This window comes from Myotis brandtii, unplaced genomic scaffold (genome assembly GCF_000412655.1).
Source record: "Myotis brandtii unplaced genomic scaffold, ASM41265v1 scaffold285, whole genome shotgun sequence".
Lineage (NCBI taxonomy): Eukaryota > Metazoa > Chordata > Mammalia > Chiroptera > Vespertilionidae > Myotis > Myotis brandtii.
Genome location: NW_005360891.1, coordinates 2,317,991 through 2,339,154, shown reverse-complemented (window position 1 = coordinate 2,339,154; position 21,164 = coordinate 2,317,991).

The following is a 21,164-nucleotide window of genomic DNA, read 5'->3' as shown; positions in this document are numbered from 1 at the left end:
GGTATTTCGAGTTCAAAAATCCTACCTTCATTACTGATAATAGCTTGGAGTAGAGAGTAAAGTTTAGGGATATAACCAAATGGACTTTTGAAATATTGAACTAGAGTATAAGAACTACTCACTCAGTGGGAGAGTGGACCTGGAGGTCTACCCTTGTGATGGAGAAAAATATGTGCATTCTCTTTATTAGGAAAATGGCTCCTCAATAAAGAAAGAAAATGAGAGGAACATGCCTGGTATATTGTTCCATTAATAATCCATCAATAAGACCTTCCTTCTCCCATAGGGAAGAATAATTAGATAGGGATGGAAAAAGAGGCCAGGAATGTAACATTAGATCAGTCCAATCATTTCAAAACACAAGGAGCAGAGAATAAATGTTACGGCTTAAATATTGCCCTGTGTTCCCAGCCTTGTTATCAATCAATTGTCCTCTGGTTAATATGACCTGCTTTGTTATAAGCTCATACTCTCATTTCTAAAGTCAATTCCATTGTACATGACTGAAATCCTCAAGGATGCTCATATATAACTGTTTACTGAGTTTTTAGTGTGTTCCAAGCCCTGTTCTGATACTTCTATATACATCTATTGACAAACTCATTTAATTTTTACAAGCTCATAAAGTTGGAGTTATGTACAAGTAATATTACATTGTAGATTTTACAGATGAGAACGCTAAGAGGTCTTAGGTAACTTGCTGAAGGCCATCATCTAGAGTGTGTTAGAATCATAATTTGAACTCCAGCATTTCATTTTTGATCACTAATATATGCCATGTCTAGAGCTAAAAATATTAATCATTGCCCATTTGTACTTCATCTATGTTTGTGACTGTCTGGCCCTTCCCCAGGACCACCACTGCTGTCTGCTATGTCCATTGTTCCCACTAACTCTATTTCCCTTTCCATATCCTTTTTACAATTCGCACACTGTATGACAGGAGTCCCATGGTTATATATTATAAAACCACTTATGAAAACAAAAATAAAAATTTACAAGACAAATAAAATGAATGAAAGTAATACATATTTTAAAATAAGTGCAAGACTCTGCCAGGCCAGTGTTGCACAGTGGTTGCACATACCCTATGAACCAGTAGGTCATGGTTCAATTCTCAGTCAGGGCACATGCCCAGGTTGTGGGCTCAATCCCCTGCGGGGAGGGGTGGCGTGCAGGAGGCACCTGGTCCAAGATTCTCTCTCATCATTTGATGTTTCTATCTCTCCCTGTCCTTTCCTCTCTGAAATAAATAAAAATATATTTAAAATAGTGCAAGACTTATATACTAAAAATTACAATAAAGATCTAAATAATGGAGAGACATTCCATATTAATGTATAGAAAAATCAACATTGTAAGATAATAACCCTCCCCAAATCAATCTATAAATTTAACAAATACCTATTGAAATTCAAGCAGGTTTTTATGTTGTTTGTTTTTTGTAGGCATTGACAAGCAAATTCGAATTTTATGTGAAAATTTGAATGCCCAGAAAGCAATATTTTAAAATAAGAATAAAGTTGAAGGACTTTCATTTCTCAATTTTGAAAGTTATTATAAAGTTAGAGTTATTAAAGACAGTGTGGTACTGGTATAGGTTAAACATAGATCAATAGATTTAAGAGTACAGAAATAAATCCTTGTAATTACAGTCAGTTTGTTTTTTAACAGAGGTGCTAAAGAAATTCTCTGAGGAAAGGATAACTTGTTCAACTAATATTATCGGACTTAATGAATATCCATATGCAAAAAAGAAACTTGTGTTATCATCTTAAACCACCTACAAAAATTAACTCAAAATTAATAATAGACTTAATTATATGATTAACTAAAACAATAAATAATTGAGAAGAAACCATAGTAGAAAGTCTTCAAAGCTATGGGATAAACAAACTTTTTTAAATACTACAACGAAAGCAAGCACATAAAAGAAAAAAAAGACCTCATCAAAATTAAAACTTTTGTTCTTCAAAATATACCATTAAAAAATTAAAAGACAACATACCAGAAGGAAATATTTGAAAAGCACATATTTGATAAAAGACTTGTATGATATGAACAGACATTTTTTGAAAAACACATATTTGATAAAAGACTTGTCTGATATGAACAGACATTTCACCAAAGGGGATATATGAATAACTAGTAACCAAATGTGAAGATGTTCAACATCATTAGTCATTGGGGAATTTCTAATTAAAACCACAATGAAATACCATTTAATACCCAATAGAATGTCTATAATTAATGACAGGCAATAAAACCTACTGGCAAAGTTGTGGAGAAATGGGAATTATCATACATTACTGGTATAAAACGGTGCAGCCACATTAGAAAGTATTTACTCAATGGAAATGAAAACACACAATCTCACAAAGACTTGCCAATAAAAGTTCTGTAGCAACATTTCTCATAATAGTCAAGAACTGGAATAAAGTACAATGATGATCGGATAGGCCAAATGTGATCTCCATATAATGGAATACAATTCATCAATGAAAAAAGAATTAACTCATGACCCATGCTACATCATAAATGAACCTCAAAAGCCTGTGCTAAGTGAAATAATCCACACAAAAGAGACCACATTTGTATGATTCTATATTTATATGTTATGTTCCAAAAGGCAATTTTATACCATCAGAAAGTAGATTAGTGGTTTCCTGGGATTGGAGGTAGAATGAGACCTAACTGTAAATTGGCATGAGGGATCTAATTGGGGGGATGAAAATATTCTAAAACTGATTTATGATGATAGTTGCACTATTCATTAAAGTTGCTAACTGTCATTTATTTGAAAATTTGAAGTGGATGAATTCTATGATATGTAAAATATACCTCAATAAAGCTGTTAAAAAATTGAAGAATTCCATCTTGAGTTGTGCGAACTCTCTCCCTGGCTGGTGGCCAAAATAATTAGGCTGTATTGACATGCTTATTAAAAACCTGTGAGTTTCCCTAGCTGGTTTGGCTCAGGGGATAGAGAATCGGCCTGTAGAATGAAGGGTCCCAAGTTCCATTCCAGTCAAGGGCACATATCTTATTTGCAGGCTTGACCCCTAGCCCTGGCTGGGGTGCGTGCAGAAGGCAACCAATGGGTGTGTCTCTCTCTCAACATCGATGTTTCTCTGTCTGACCCCCTTCCTTCCAAAGTTTCCCTAGCTGGTTTGGCTCAGGGGATAGAGAATCGGCCTGTAGAATGAAGGGTCCCAAGTTCCATTCCAGTCAAGGGCACATATCTTATTTGCAGGCTTGACCCCTAGCCCTGGCTGGGGTGCGTGCAGAAGGCAACCAATGGGTGTGTCTCTCTCTCAACATCGATATTTCTCTGTCTGACCCCTTTCCTTCCAATCTCTCTGAAAATCAATGGAAAATATACTCAGGTGAGGATTAACAACAACAAAAACAAATAAACAAACAACAACAACAACAACTGTGAGTCTGGTCAAGTTTTATAATATTTAAATGTTGCCTAACTTGCAATGGTTCAACTTATGATTTTCAACTTGACAATGGTATGAAAATGATATGCATTCAGTAGAATCCGTACTTTGAATTTTGAATGTTGATCTTTACCAGGCTGGCAATGTGCAGTTGGGTACTCTCTTGTGATGTGGGGCAGGGGTAGCAAGCAGAACCTCCCAGTCAGCCACTCAATCATGAGGGAAAATAAGCTATACTTTACCATGTACTATGTTGTCAGCGATTTGGTGATATTGTGTTTTGTGTTTTTATATCCCATCATTTCTGCAAAATGCCCATCTATGTCTCCTGCTTCCAGTGAGAAAAAGAGGAAGGTAATTATTCTTGAGATGAATCAACATAATTGCCCAGCTGTAGGCTAATGTAAGTGTTCTGAGCATGTTGATGACCAGCTAGGCTAAGCTATGATGTTTGATAGGTTAGGTGTAGTAAATGCAGTTTTGACTTCTGATATTTTCAATTGACAATGGGTTTATCGGGATATAACCCCATTGTAAGTTGAGGAGCAGCATCTGGTTATTCTGATTTGCTAAAAAGTAACTTAATACTGTATGAGAGAGATTGTTGCTTTGAGTTCTGGTCAAATAGCTTCAACTTATTAATGAACATTGTCAATTGAAACAAAGCAAACAGACATTTCAGTTTTCTCTAGGGGCATAGACTTAAATCTGAATTCATATAATATTATTTCACATAGCTTATTTCTATTCTCTTTCTCTTTGAATAAAGTACTTGAGAATTTAAAGTAAGCTTCAGCTATTTAAAAAACGAGTGGCTTTATAATAGAATCTAAACTGATTCCTTGGAGGGAAACACAAGGACCTTAATATATTGTTCTCATTCACTTAACACTCAGCCTCAAGCTAATAAACAAGGTCATTCTTATTAAAAGGAGATTTGGGACAATCGGTCTCTTCAGAAAATTTACTGGAAAAGAAAAAAAATGTTTAAGATCAATTGTCTGAAAAAATTCAGACTCTTTAGAAATAATATAGTCTGCTGTCTTTCCTTTTAGGAATATTAAGTGATAATAGTAACAATTTAGTTCTGCACAGTGTTCTTTGAGAGCTTTATAGCTTGTACCGCATATCAACTTGTTAATGAATTCTGAAGGTTAAATAACAATGACAAATGTTCCAAGTGACTTTCCCTAATCCTAGGACAACTATGATTGCTTTATATATCATATTTTCATACAGAGAATCTCTGGAGAACAATACATTTCACTGGCAAGAAAACAAAAATGATGAAAATAAAGTATCCAATGCACATCAAATAAACATTAAAGCAAGTTGCCCTGGCCGGTTTTGCTCAGTGGATAGAGCATTGGCCTGGGGACTGAAGGGTCCCGGGTTCAATTCCAGTCAAGGGCATATGCCCAGGCCCAGACTGCTGGCTTGATCTCTAGTAGGGGGTAATCAGGGGCAGCCAATCATTGATTCTCTCTCATCATTGATGTTTCTATCTCTCTTTCCATCTCCCTTCCTCTCTGAAATCTATTATATATGTATGTGTGTGTGTGTGTGTGTGTGTGTGTGTGTATATATATATTCATAATTAAAGCAAGGAAAAAAATAGTGTATACCACACAACAATGAAAATACATTGATACATTGGACATGTAAAACATTTTTGGAAAAACATCTTAAAAGAGATGTGACTACTCTTTTCGAAGATCTTCTCTCTGTGATTTTGATGCACGCCTCTGTACTTCTGTGCCTCAGTGGCAGCCATGCTTGAACAGCTGTCAAGCTGCCGGTAATGACTGGGTTACTAGGATGTTAGCATGCTCTTGGGATTAGAAAGGGCCAGTAAGACACTCAGTTGCAGATGAGAGAACTGTTGAGATACCAAGGCTAAAACGGATGTGCCACAGAATAGCTTCGCAGCTATTGTGAAGTATATAAAGCACCTTTCAACAATCCCTTATTATGAAAGATCTGCTTGACTTCCTCCCAAGCCCCTGGTGCCAGAATCCAACAGCCTGGAACCCTCTTAAAGCATCTGCCAGAAATTACATCAGATTCTACCCAGAGAACGCTGAAACCCATGAACAGCGCAGTTCAGTAGCCAAGAGACAAAATAAAGGAAGGGCATAAATATAAATTTAGTAGCTGTCTGAAAGAAAATATCCCGGCATATCTGCTCAGCTGAGGAAGAAGAAAGAGAGTGTAAGAGAATTCTATTGTTTATTTACAACACTTAGTCACGAAACCTTGAATTGCATCCAGGTAGCCAAAATACAAATGTAACTGAAGGGGAAATCAAACCAGCAGAAAAGTAGGTGTTATTGGCAATAGGTACAAATCAAGTTCATCTGAACCGTTTTTGGCCTACTGAACCCTCCTGTGCCTTGATTTGTTGAGCTGAGAAATATGGAAACATTTTACGTAACAATTCAGATGACGCATGCATTGGTAGTCATTTGATCAAAAGTGTGGGAGGCTAATTTTAAATGGGAAAAAAACCCTACGCTATTGACAAATACAACTGTAGTTTGAGAATTGTAACTTCATTACACACACACACACACACACACACACACACACACACACACAGAGTTTTTTGATTAATTTTGCATTGTCCTCCAGATCCTACTCACCAATAATGATTGTTCTGAGTAAACAGAGAAAAATAATCAATAAAACACCAAAACAAACTTGTACACAGTTAACTTCCAAGGTGACAAGGTGGCATTGGCATGGGCTGATGAGTGACTCTGGTGTTTGAGAACTATTAGTGCATTTTAAAACAATTCTTATAAATATAGATATTTGATAGCACATCCTTTAAAAATAATAAACTCTTCATTTTAATTTATATACATTATATGTATTTATATGAATGAGTCGCTTTGAATGCATATATTTTATGAATGGTCATAGGTCCACTGCTCACTTAGAGTGCTCATTGTAAGCATCTGGACCTTGACCTGAGTTGTCATTTGGAACTACTCCTTTCACATGAATAATTCCTGAATGAATTAGTTTTCTCGAGACCTTTAGACAACCAAAGAGTGTCTTTATAATGGCTCCACTAACTAAATGGAATGACCCCTCTATATTTGCTGTTATTAATATTAATGTAGTTATTCATAAATAATCTATAGGTCCCAGTTAACTAACCCATTGTTGGAATTCTGAGCCAGGACATTAGTTAGAACTTTTTGTTAAAATGTATTTTTACTGATTTCAGAGATGAAGGGAGAGGGAGAGAGAGAGAGAGAAATATCAATGATGAGAAAGAATCATTGATCGGCTGCCTCCTGCACGTTCCCCACTGGGCATTGAGTCTGCAACCCTGTCATGAGCCCTGACCGGAAGTCAAACCATGACCTCCTGGCTTATAGGTTGATGCTCAACCCGAGTCACACCTGCTGGACAGTTAGAACTTTTTTGGTTGCAAACACAAGAAATCTATTTTCATCGATTAAACAAAAATGGAAAATTTATGAAAAGAAGCATGTTGAGTATGAGAAAGTAAGGCAGGAATATAGGTGGACACCAAGAACTACTGAAAGTGATGATTTAAGGGCAGTCAAGATTCTTTTTATCTTTTTTAAACCTGATGGTATTTTGAACACCTGCTTTCATCTTTTCTCCTTGCTTTTGCCCTTATATTACCCCTAGATTATCTAGTCTACTGCTTTGTTCCTCATAGTGCTGGAATAGCAATTTCTGAAGTTTCCACATTACCTGTTTATCAATTTTGATTCCAAATTTTAGGGGAGGAATTTGTTGGCTAGACCTTAGTCATGTTCCTATCCCTGGACCAAACATCTCTGTCAAGGAGTCCTATTGTTAATATTCACTTTATTATACATGTCATTGTTAATAGGTGGCAACTTGGAGTAGGTGTATATTATGGTGGGGGTGTGCATTTTTATTTCCCAAAGTGTAGAAAGGAGCAATATATGCAGTTATCCACCATATACAGGATTGAGTAAATGAATTCCTCTTTTCTAGAAAACATTTTCTAGCTTTTGATCTGTTATGTTTTCACTGCTTGAAAAACTATTATTATTATTGTAAGAAAATGACATCATTTTCTCTGTTGACCTTGCCCACTCCCTCTGATATCCTTACCCATAATTTCATCATCACTGCTACTACCTGAGTGTGTACTGCCTTGCAATTTCATGACTAGTACATTAGACAATTCATTCCCTTTGTCTTCCTAAAAATCTTAGGTAGCAAATGATTTCAATGAGGCATTTCATTTAATTGGTGAATATTTTTTTGTATTTGTTAAGCTCTCTCTATATATTTACGTTCTCTTTGCTCAAGTAACATGATTACACTCGAGTACACAAGTCAAATTCTTGTATGCCTCCCTGAGATTGTTTCATTCCCGAGGGTCTTTCTTATTCTCGCTGGGAAATTGATCCTTCGTCTCACTGATGTTAGCACTATCAGCGGTGGCTTAGGCAGGTGTGTGGCAGGTGGTCTCTCTAATGTCTGCCAGCTGTGACTGTTGCCAGCTGCATGCAGTAAGAAGGACCCAAATGCATTCACAGCTGGTATAGATCAAATCCAACACAATGAATATTTCTATTACTTATACATTTACATATGTACAATACTTATATATATGATCCAGATATATAGTACCTAGCTTTATATCTATTTCAGTATAGTAGAAAGGTTTCTCAGAAATTCTGCACTATGTTTCCTATGACAGATAGATACATTTTAAGAGAGGCACATATTTTTGCCTTTTCTTTAAGACATTAATCTAAAAGGCAGAGTCTAATTAGGCAGCAACTGGGCTTCCTCTCCATATAGAAGGCTGCTCTGACAGCTTCTCTGCTGTGTGCTCTGGGTCAGTGCTCACAGGAACACGTTTCCTAGCCCCTCCTTCTCTCACCAAAATGACATCAACTGTTGGATAAATGTGTCCCTGGAAATTAGGATGGTTCTGCAGAAGCCTCAGGAAACTCCTCTCATGAATCTAAAACAACATAGGTGGAAGCCTAAACCTCTATTTCTTAATAGAAACATGAACCATTTGGGAATAAGTGCTATTTGATGCTTTGTAAGTTGTGGGCATTAAAAATAGCAAAAAATAAAATAAAATAGCACCCTCAGTAGCTTTTTTTCCTAAAGGTCTGACATAAATCTCTCTTACTTTTTGATACAAGACAGGGCTGACTAACCTGAGGAAATCACGGTTGATATGGAACAATTTTGCAAATAACATATCTTTCAACTTGTCAACACTTTTGTGATCATTTCTGAAAAGACTTATTCTTTTCACAAACTGGCTTTTCAACTGTGACTCTAACAAGGGTAAAAACAAGCTAGAAGAACTTCAATTATGATTATGTCAAAAAGATAACTAGTACAGTTATGTATTCACTTTGGAAAGGGGGAAAAACCTTCCTCCGAGAAAATGGGCATAATGCATATAGAAGACAATCCTGCTAATTACTATAGAAAAACAGGAGTTGAAACATTGGCAGTAAAAAGTCAGTAATAACCTGTTTTATGATGCAAGCAGTTCCTTCCTTTGATCACAGGAGAGCACTGTTCATCTATGAAACATTTTATTTTAGGAAGTAACTAGAGCCTTTGTGGTTCAAAAGAGGTTTGATGTGGCAAATTATATAGCCCTTATTATTGAGGCATAGCTATAAGAGAGAAACACATTCTTTTCATAGAAAATGGATATAAATGTGCAAGATGTTCTAAGCTGTCCATGTGCTTGTCTTGAAAGTGATTGGCAAAAATGCATACATATGAATTTTTTTAGTGCAAACATATGACTCTGAAAATCCCCAATAGTATGCAAGATGCAGTTCCTCTCGAAAAGAGAGGTAAGTTACATCATGTTTTGTAATGTAAGTGTTTTATCTAGAAACTTACCTCTACTAAGCTCAAACAGTAACACTTAACATAAATATTTAGTAAATACAAGTACCCCAAGCGACCTATGAATAGTCCCTGTGGATGTGTATGCATGCTTCGCAGTCAAGTAACATTACGAGATTGTATTTCAAACTTTTTTTTTCCTTTGCGAGAATCAGGGGGATTTCTCAAAAGATGTGATTATTTCTTCTGAGAATGGTTAGCAAGAGATTGTGTCATTTCTCACAAGAACCATGAATAAGGAATGCTATCTTGAGGATTGTTCAAATCAATTACATAAGAAAATTGTAGCACTTCTAAACCATTTAATTTGCATTTGTTAATGCAAACAGGGGTTCACTTTCCTGCTTTACATTTATCATAGCAAACATTCTAGACAGAAGTTAGTTTGGAGAGTACAAGCTGTTTTTCCTTACCCCTCTCTAAAGCTAAATCCAAATGCATCCTTTGTGACTGGAAGCTTCAGAGCAGGCTATGGCCAGGAGAGTAGTTTTGCTATTGGAAGGGAGGGGTCCTGGTCTCCCCCAGTTGCCAGTGGGTGTGGATGTCTTGTGATATCCTGAGAAAAATAATTTTCTGAGGCTCTCACGGGAGGATGTGATATTGTAGAAAGTTTTATTTCTGTGGAATAAAACTCCTGAGTTTCCAAGGTTATTACCCTCAGTCCCACCAAGGAAGAAGTTTCATTTTGCCTTTATCGGGGCTAATATCAGAGCGAGAATTTCCTGCCCACGTCTGCACAGTCCCAAACAGCATCAGGCTAGCTTAGCTTGTGTTTCACTGCTACAGTGCATTACTCCATTGCATGTGGGGTCTGCATGGCTATGAAGGAATCACAGAGCAATGCAAGGAGGCCAAGAGCCAGCCAAGAGCACAAGAGAACTCCTGCAGGGGTGGGGAAGGTCTGGCCGGAGGGCTGTATAAAGCCCTCGAAATCATTTGGTCTGGCCCTCCCAAGGCATTAGGGGTGTGTTCATTAAATGTTTGATCAAATATAGCAGGCTAATTTTTAAGTGGATAATTTTGTACGACCTGTGAATGATGTTATAAATACCCATATGGCCCTTGGCAGAATAAAGGTTCCCCACCCCTGGTTTAAAAGATGATGTATTCCCAAATTGTGTGCATTGCAGTGGCCACACCCATTCTGGCCAATGATCTTTGTTCCCAGGTGTCACTGATAGGCAGGTACCTTCCCTATGTCACCCCAACTTTACTGGCATGCAACTCTCTTTCTTTTGTGGAATCCCTTCCCCCAATGATCTGCAGGGAATGGGCTGGTTTTACCTGAGGGGTGTGAAATGGCAGCCTCCTGGTGAAGCTGCCCAAATGACATGCCTATAAAATCTGGCTTCCCCTTTGCTCCTTTCCTACTATTAATAACTAGCTAATTACAATGGTTTCAGTTTAAGGTTACAAACCCATCTGTCCTTCCCCACTCTTTAATTTATATAACCCTCTTTCCTCACTTCTTTTCCCAGCCTGCATTTCCAGCTTCCACAAAATTGGGTTTTCCTATACTTAAAATAGCCATTGATATCTATCAATAATTTAGTCCAAACCTTTTCACCTCTGTGAATATCTGTCCAAGATCATGAGAGAGAAGAGTATTCCCTATTATTCTCTGGAGTACCCCATTCTAATAAAGCAACATTACTTAAGGCAGTCAGAAAAGATGATGCTTTCTGCCAATTTGCAATGCTGAAGCCCCCTGTTTTTTTAGTTTTCCTCATTCATTTAAACAATCCCACAGCACCAGGCAGCAAGCTTTAAGTTCCATCAGGACCAATTTTCCTCAAATATTTTATTAGCAGAATCCTACATATTTGTGAATCTGGAAGTGTCTAGAGTGTTAATTTTTAATACAAATATCTCATCCTTCAAAAATATAGTCTGAGAACATCAGATTAAAAATGTCTGCTGAAATCATTTTATATAGCATAGAATAGATTAGGCTTCATCTTCATATAAAATCATCTAGAAGAAAAGTAGAAAATAAAAATCCTTAAGATATTTAGACTACTTTTCCAGAAAAAGAAACCTTATACTTTATAATTTGGACATTGCTGATCATTAAGTTCTAGGTGTTCCTCTCACTGGGTACTGTCATCAATCACATTGTGGCTTTATTTTTCTTTCAAAGGGCAGTGTTCGGTATACTAAATTGATTATCCTTACATTTTTTAAAGATGTGTAAAATTTCAAAATGCAAATCTGAAGAACTCTGAAGGCAATTTCATGAAAAAGTAATGCAGGTTTGAAGAAAATTACCAGTGTTATGGTATTAGACACAAATGAGGCTAAGAAACTTATCAAAGTAGTTGAATTATGTACACAAATCTAAAAAGACACCTTCCTTGGTGGGAGGTAAGCATTTAATTTCACACTCATAATGTGAAATTAAAGTGAGTACAGAAAAAAATCTTTTTGACCATGTAAAATTAAAAATCCATAATGGTATATGGTTGGCTTAATTAACTGAATAGGTTTAGAAAATATGCAGTGAGTTAAAAATAACATGCTTAAAATAATGGCTTAGGAGGGCCAAACTTTCTCTTATTCATCAGAGAAAGAATTGAGTGATATTTTTAAAAGAATGAATAGAATTTATACGAATAGGACTTGTTTCCTGACTCACATGTCATTACTTGGTAATGTTCATTCTTATTTAACCAATATTTAGTTTCAAAATTATCTTAATAGAAATGATAATATTTTTTTCACTGAGACTCTTTTTTAAACTTAACCCATAAATAATCTTTTTCTCATTCAGTATTTTTCTACTTTTACTTTATTATTATTTTTTTAAAGAGTACAAAGCTAAAATCTTAAAGATAGAGTATTCAAGCAGAAAGAAGGTGAGCTATAGAGTCAAATCCATCTTGGCTAAGTTCCTAAACATCCTTCCTTTAGGAAAAGAGTGGCACAGGTCGTTTTGTGTTTAATTCCTGATGTAGGCCTCTTAGAGATTACTTACAGAGATAATGATTTCCTTTTTTAATCCCTTTCTTATATATATACCATCTAATATCTGTAATTTTAGAGTCTTGTTTTAATTTTTATTCTTAAATGCTTGATGTTAGATGTATTTGAGGTGTCATACTAGGTAGCAATCTACATTTACTGTCTAGTTTGTAGTGTCCTAGACCCCTAGAAAGCAAAAGCTCACAAAATAGATTTAAGAAACAGACAGGGCTTCTAGATAGAACCAAATTTTCTCTGTATGAAGTATGGTTTTGTGTTAAACAAACAAACAAAAACTGGATTTAAGCAGAGACAAACTGTATTAAGAGAATAGTGGTACAGGCCCTGGCCAAGTCGCTCAGTTGGTTAGAGTGTTGTCCCCATATGCCAAGGTTTTAGGTTCATTCCCTGCTCACAGAACATACAAGAAACAGCCAAGGATTGCATACATAATTGGAACAACAAATCAATGTTTCTCTCTCTCTCGTCCTTTTCTCTCTCTCAAATCAATAAGCAAGAAAGAGAGAGAATAGTTGTACTTATCTGATCAATAGGAAGGATGGAGATCTAGATTGAGGACAATGCAGCTAGAAAAATATGCCCAGAAATGGGGTACTCTTCCTGCTGATACAACTGAGTATGAGTCAAGGAAGCCCATAGCACCAACACCACTAGCTCTAGACCCCAGGTAATATCACTATATCCAGGTAGTCCACCACTCCTTTGTTCACTATCTGTTGCTTCAAAGTTTGGAAAGTACATTTGATTGGTTGGTTAGATTATGTGCTTACTAGCTATATACATAGGAGCTTCAGACATGTATTTGGGACAGTGGGAGGTTTTGCAAATATTGGAAGGGGGTTCAGCTAATGAACAGAAAAAAAGACATATATTGATGTACTATCAAACACTTGCTCCTCTTCCTAATGGCCATCTGTGGTTCTTTAAATCATTATAATAATAGTGCAGTCCCATGGTAAACTTTTTTTTTTGGGGGGAGGATAATTAATTAAGATACATTGCAACCTTCTTGAGCCATTAATAATAGTGAAAGATGATACAATTATATTCTGAGAATATAGCAAAAAAAAGCAAAAACCATGAAAACAAAAAAATGAGAAGGGTTTCTAGAATATAAATGGGGTTTATAGGTTATATCAAATCTGATTATATATATTCTGATTATGCCAAAAAGATATAAAGACAAACATATAACAAATGTTCCAAGTCTCACTAAAGGGAAGAGGATACGTTTTTTTCTGTATTCACTGAGTTGACTCTGTTGAAGAAGTTTCTGCTTTTAAAATATAAATGGAGTTACTCTCCTTTGAAGTTGTTCAGTGGTATGCTATAAATACACTTTCAAAGCACCTTTCAATATTAGAGTCTCATTCTCTCTTCACAAGAAGTATAGATAGAAGGAAAAGCGGAGGAGAGTTTGCAGTCTTCACAAAGTACTGTCTTCTTCCAAAGTAGAGTCTGAAGTTGCAAGGCCACTAGTCTCAGTGGAGGTGCTGGTTCTCTGTTGCTTTTTTTCCCAAGACACATACAAAGTCCCACTTGGTCTATCCTTTTCAAACTGTGTAGCAAAATGGAAGATATTGCTAAGCTGCCATTAGTTTCCTCCATAATTTGGCCAACATTTGCTGGGAAATATATATATTTGGAATTAGGGACACCCAAGTTCTCCACTACAGCTCTTGCCTCTTAGGGTAAAACACCAATGCATGTAAATAGGTAAAAGGTGATGGAAGGAGACTTGACTTGGGGTGATGAACACACAATACAAAACATGATTTCAGAGAGGAAGGGAGATGGAGAGAGATATATAAACATCAATGATGAAAGAGAATCATGGGTCGGCTGCCTCCTGCACACCCCACACTGGTGATTGAGCCCACAACCTAGGCATGTGCCCTGACCGGGAATGGAACCATGACCTCCTGGTTCATAGGTCCATGCTCAACCATTGAGCCACGCAAAGCCTCTGTTATTTAGTAGCAATGTGCTCACATTATTTCTTTAATGTGTCTCATTGAAATTGACATTCACATAGTTTTGGACACCTTTAAATACAGTATTATAAACTAAAGAACTTATAAGCATATATGCACAACCCATGGACACAGACAATAGTGTGGTGAAGGCCTGAGGCAGGGGATGGGTGTGGCTAGAAGGGGACATCTGTAATACCTTAAAAAATAAAGATAATTTTAAAAAATTACAACAACAACAAAAAAAACCACTAGAACTATTTAGAAATAACATTTCTTGTAAGGATTAAGCAAAAAGTCAAGGAAAAGAGAATTAACATAAATTTCAGTTAAGATTTACTAGTGTTTCACTACAGTTGAATCATGTGGAGAAAATACATGAGGCCGTAGGAAAAAGCAGGTAACTGGTATCCAAATACTATTTCTACGGAGTCACAAATATTTGGTAAGGCCTTGCCATATGCAGCATACTCTAAAAGCATGTTCTAAACTGACAAATATGTGAGGGAGCGGTCTATCCTTCACACCTTAGAGACTTGTATTTTCATTCACAACAGTGTTTTCCATTGTAATGTCTGATTTAGGAAGGTGTTTGCATTAAATTGCTATTCCAGACTAGGAGGATATGGACTATATTTTTGCATTGATTTCTGGATCCACTTCTTGTGATGGACTTCATTTAGACTCATTTTCACCTGATGACATCTGTAAGGATGAGCTCATGCTTATGGATTCAATAAAGTTTTCATCAAATGAAAGCACTTAGATTTAATCACTAATGAAAAATAAATCTGAAAAAAGGAAATACATTTCTTTTCCTTATTGAATGGGGCCAATGCTTTCTTGAATAACAGTCTATTACTCCCACAACAGATTTGACTTCTTATCATCCTGGGAGCAAAATTGAATTTTTCTTTATATGATTGCTAGTTCATCTGTGGCTATTGTGATAGGAACATTTTTGCTTATTACAAGACTTTGGACAAGTCTTGTGGAGGTCTCTGATATCTTGATATCATGCTTGTGGGAAGGGAGGTGCTGACAGTGGAGTTTCCCTGGAACAGTACTGGGGCTGGATGACCTTAGCACTTGACTAGGCAGGCGTCTTGTAACTAACGGAGAAGAGTTATAAGCAGAGGATGGAGTTAGTCTGTGGTCAGCACTTTGGAGAGCTCTTAGAAAGAATTTTAACATCACCTGGGGTGTGTGTATGTACCTAGGCACACACATATATACATGTGTACACATATATACATTTGCACATACATGAACAATAAAAATGTGCCATGCCTATATAAATACAAATATGTACATATTTTCTATATATGTATACATTTGCAGATAGACACATGATTTTTAGATAGATTCAGTGTTAGCAAGTGCTGTGCTGTGGAATTAATTATCAACAAGTGATGATTTCAACTAGCTGAGGTAATGTTTTACTTTTCACCAAATTATGTCCCCCCAAATAAGACAGTGTCTAACTTTACCATTCTTTACTGAAAGCAGTGATGCTTCTAGATACATGGTCCCCTTGAAAATCTATGATGAAAATTATAGTATTAACTAAAATTTGTTGTGTGCCTACTATATTCCAACCAGTATGTTAGGTGTTTCACATAAATTATATGGGAACATCACAATTATTCTACTAAGAAGACACTATTATTGACATTATGAAATGTAGAAAAATGAGGTGTAGGTAATTTGAATAACATGAACAGGATCAGTTATGTAGCAATTTGTGGATCATAATTTAGACCCAGATACATCTAGTTGTAGAAACCATGTTCTTAGTACTACTCCAGAATTTTTAATTAAGCATTAAAATGTTAATGTTATCTTGTTTGGTCAGATCTCTTTTGTCTATGGGAGCCAGATGAATGGGAAAAATAATAAATAAGTTTTCAGAGATTAATTTGGTAGACCTGCTATATAATTCACATCATTAGAGTAAAAACAACTCCAGTAGCCAAACACATCCTATTAGGATATTTAGTGACTACCTAGCAAAGGAATAATACTGACTACTGAGGCGTGTTCCCAATGACCTTCCATTTGCTTCATTTTCTCCTTTTTTTCAACCCCTCTGAGAGTTGTGAGGGACCACCCTGCTGATCTGCATAGAAGAGTTGCTATAGCAACCTTTGAGCACAGTACTAAAGGCAACTTTCTAACTATAACCTTTATCTTAACAAGAGCAATTACCTTATATATTTTATAGGTTATAAGAGTTATGTGTCATTCATGTCCTCAAGGTATTTGACTATATTATGAAGTCAGAATAGTTTAACTTTGAAATTACAGGCTCTTATGAAAGATTTCTATTTTTTGAGAAAATTATAAATAATGACTTCATTTTTAGTTTAGATTTAGAAAATTGGACTAAATATAACATTAATGCTGTTTTATGTTCCCTAAGAATTAGCATATGAATAGAAAATTTCCTTTTTCCATTTTCCCACTTGAATTTACTGAACATTGCCTTCTCTCATTTTTCAACAGTATCATCATAAAAAAGTCAAGTGCACAATTGAATTTTGAGCTTTTTATTTCAAACAAAACAAATGCAATTTTGCCTCTTATCTTCATATTCTAAAAATTCTCAGTCCTTCACTGCATGCATTTTGCTGGTGTAGAGTAGACAAACTATATTTAAAAAAGTAAGTTGCACTTTTATTAACTCACCTCTTTACTTAGAGTTTCCAAGATTCTGTACTAATTAATACTTATTCATCAGGATTGCATTACCCCCCCCCCCACAAGCCTAATATAGACCTAATAGCAAGCAGTCTGCTTCCTATCTCTGGGCCTTGGGTATCATCTGCCTCCTGCATGGAGTACGCTGATACTCTACCTCACTTTTCAGATTTACCCTTCATATGTCAGCTTGAGTCCAACCTTTTCATGCAATAATTCCATTCAACTGGACCCTTCACCATCTCCACATTCATATAATAGTTATAATCTTTAACATTCATTTGAAACCTGTATGCTTGAAAGTCTTGGAAGTATCAGGTTGTAAAGATACTAGACCAAAGATGCAATATCAGCTGGGAGAGACTTATCTGAGCTATATTAGAAGTTATCTTTGTCATTAGGGAAATATGTCCACTGTTGCTTCCATTCTAATGCATGAGTAAGATTTAAACCCAAGTGCTCTTTGCTAGTGCAAATCAGATTGAATGACCTTATGTCCAAGTCTCTTGCTCTTTATTGCTTCTGAAGAAATCTCTAGTTGGGACTAGATCTTAACCTTGACTGAGGGTAGATCTCATGTTAAATGTCCTTAGCACACAAAACAAGGAAAACAACAAAGGACACAAGAAAACTTTGGAATGTGCTGGTAATGTTTGTTTTCTTGATTGCGGCGATGGTGTTTGCATAAATCCAGATTTATCAAAAAGTACACATTAAATGTGTAAGGTTATTTGTATATCAATTATACCTCAGTAAAATTGTTAAAAATGAATAAGGCTAATTATTTAAATGATGTTAAGATGAAATTAGCTTTGAAAATAAATTCAGTTAATCCTCATTAATTTGGAATACACCGATTTGGAAAGTCAGACAATTTTGTTCAATAATGTAGTGTTTATTAATTTTTAAAGGACAAATGATTAGTTCAGTTCAGTGAATATGTTAAATATTACTTCTTACAACTGCATTTAAAATGTTCCATTCATTAGTATTCCGTCTCTGCTTTGTTTATAAAAATCCCCAATTAGTAGCAACGTTGATAACTAACAACTTTACTGGATTGAATCATCTTTCCCCAAATTCATGTTCTTCCTGGAACCTCAGAATATAACACTTTTGGGAAAATACCATCCTTGTATATGCAATAAAGTTGAGGTTAAGTTAAGATAAAGTGATACTGGAGAAATTGGACCCATAATCCAACATGACTGATGTCTTCATATGAAGAGGGAAAAAGACACAGACACACAGGGAGAATGCCAAATGATGATGGAGACGTTGATTGAAGTGATGAATCTGTAAGCCAAGGAACACCAGATTGCTTAGCAACACCAGAAGCTAAGAGAAAGGCATGAAACAGATTCTTCTCTAGAGATTAATAAAAACAAAGAGTGAAATGGTGATTGTCAGGGGCTGAGGTGTGAGGGGAAGGGGAGATATTACTCAGAGGATACAAACTTTCAATTAGAAGATGAAAAAGTCCTGGGGATTTAATGTACACCGTGGTGGTTATAGTTAACAATACTGTATTATATACTTGAAGGCTTCTAAAAGAGTATATCTTAAATGTTCTTATTAAAAAAGGTAATTATGCTGGCAGTGTTAAGTAAAATTGCTGTGATAATTACTTTGCATTTTCTAACTGTACCAAAGCAGCACATTACACAACTTACACTTACTCAGTGTTATATGTCAATTACATCTCAAAAAACGTGGGAATAAAAACAAAGATGTATGAAATGTAATCTCAGGCCCTGATTAGTTCCCTGTCAAAGGTGGAAGACAGACTTCTAAGTAAGGACAATGGAGTGTGATAAGGGATAGCATAGATAGAAGCCCACAGAAGGACATTCTTATTCATTTTTTCATGTGAACAAAGGCTTCCTTGCAATGGTAATATCTCAATCTTAAATAAAATGGTAATATCTCAAATTAATCTTAAAGAATTAGCAGTTGTTGGAAGTAAAAGTGGACAGGAGAACAAGGTAGTAATTCAAATAGAGGAAATAACATAGCCAGGGGTAATGAGAGCCCATTTTGACAATTGCAAAACGTTTTATTATGGCCACAAAGAGATAGAATGATGGAATGAGACTAGAGCATTATCAAGATACAGATCAGGACAGGGCTTGTGTGACACGTTAAAGAGTTAGAACTTTACCCTGAGAGTACTGGGGCGATGGTTAAGCATTTTAAGCATGAAACATCCTGCACAGATTTGTCATTTAGGACAACCCTGGCTGCAGAGTAGATATTGGATTTGCGATGGTTAAGCATTTTAAGCATGAAACATCCTGCACGAATTTGTCATTTAGAAGAACAACCCTGGCTGCAGAGTAGATATCGGATTTGAGAGACAGGCAAGACAGAAGGCAGAAATATTAGTTAAGAAACTGTTTTAATATTTCATACTTGAGAAAACAGTGGCCTGAATTGAAATAGCAGCAGATTGGTGAAGAGAGGTGGCTATACTCACAACTTTTTGAGAAAACAGAATATTTAGTTTTATCATTGACTTAATTCATGAAGGGTGAAGGTGTATAAGAAAGGAATCAGGCAAGATTCCCAGATTTCTGGTCTAGGCAGTAAGTATTTCATTAAGTTAGGGAATACATGAGAAAGAAGTGTAAAGCCCAGCAGGTGTGGCTCAGTGGTTGAGTGTGGACTTTTGAGCCAGGAGATCATGGTTTGATTCCTAGTCAGGGCACATGCTCAGGTTGTGGGCTTGAAATCCAGTAGGTGGTGTGCAGTAGGCAGACCCCCAGGAGGGGGCCTGCAGGAGGCAGCAGCTGATCAATGATTCTCTCTTATTACTGATGTTTCTATCTCTCTCTTCCTCTCTTCTTCTCTAAGATCCATAAAATATATACTTTTTAAAAAGTTATAAAATGGTTGTGATGTTATCTACCCCCAGGAGGGGGCCTGCAGGAGGCAGCAGCTGATCAATGATTCTCTCTCATTACTGATGTTTCTCTCTCTCTCTTTCTTCTTCTCTGAGGTCCATAAAATATATACTTTTAAAAAAGTGATAAAATGGTTAACTATGATGTTATCTATAATAAATTTCATGCAACTATTAAAAGTAATGATTTTGAAGACTACTAACTAATAAGAAATTTATGTTGCCAACTTAAAAGAATTAGAATATAAAATTTGCATGTACTATGAATATAGCTAAGAATATATGCAAATAAAAATTACACAGGGAAATAAAAGAAAATGTTAAAAGTGATTATATTAGAGCATTGGGATTTTTATTTTCTTTTGTTTTTTATAATTATTAAAATAATTTGATTATGTTGCCTTCATAACAAAAATATTCAAAGGATAAAGCACTTAAAAATAATTGGTCAATCTAATATAAACCAAGGTAATATAAATAACATTAAAATTAATAAGTCTTGCCCTAACCGGTTTGGCTCAGTGGATAGAGCGTTGGCCTGCAGACTCAAGGGCATGTACTTGGTTGCGGGCACATCCCCAGTGGGGAGTGTGCAAGAGGCAGCTGATCAATGTTTCTCTCTCATTGATGTTTCTAACTCTCTATCCCTCTCCCTTCCTCTCTGTAAAAAATCAATAAAATATATTAAAAAAATCAAATTGGGAAGAACTGACATCTTGACAATATTGACTCTATCTATGAATATAAACTATTTCTCCATTTATTTAGTTCTCTGATTTTGTTCATCAGAATTTTGTAGTTTGCCTTTTATAGATCTTGTATATATTTTGTTAGATTTGTACCTAAGTATTTCATTTGGGGGGATGCTAATGTAAAAGTTATTGTGTTTTTAATTTCAAATTCTGATTGTTAATTGCTGGTATATAGAATAGCAATTTGCTTTTGTATATCAACCTGTATCCCATAACCTTGTTATAATCACCTATAACTCCAGGAGGTACTTGGCTGATTGCTTGGGATTTTCTACATAGACGATTATGTCATCTGCAAACAAAGACAGTGTTATTTCTTCCTCCCCAATTTGCATATCTTTTATTTCCTTTTCTTTTTAAAAGAAATAAATTTTATTGATTTTTTACAGAGAGGAAGGGAGTGGGATAGAGAGATAGAAACATTGATGAGAGAGAAACATCGATCAGCTGCGTCCTGCACACCCCCTACTGGGGATGTGCCCGCAACCAAGGTACATGC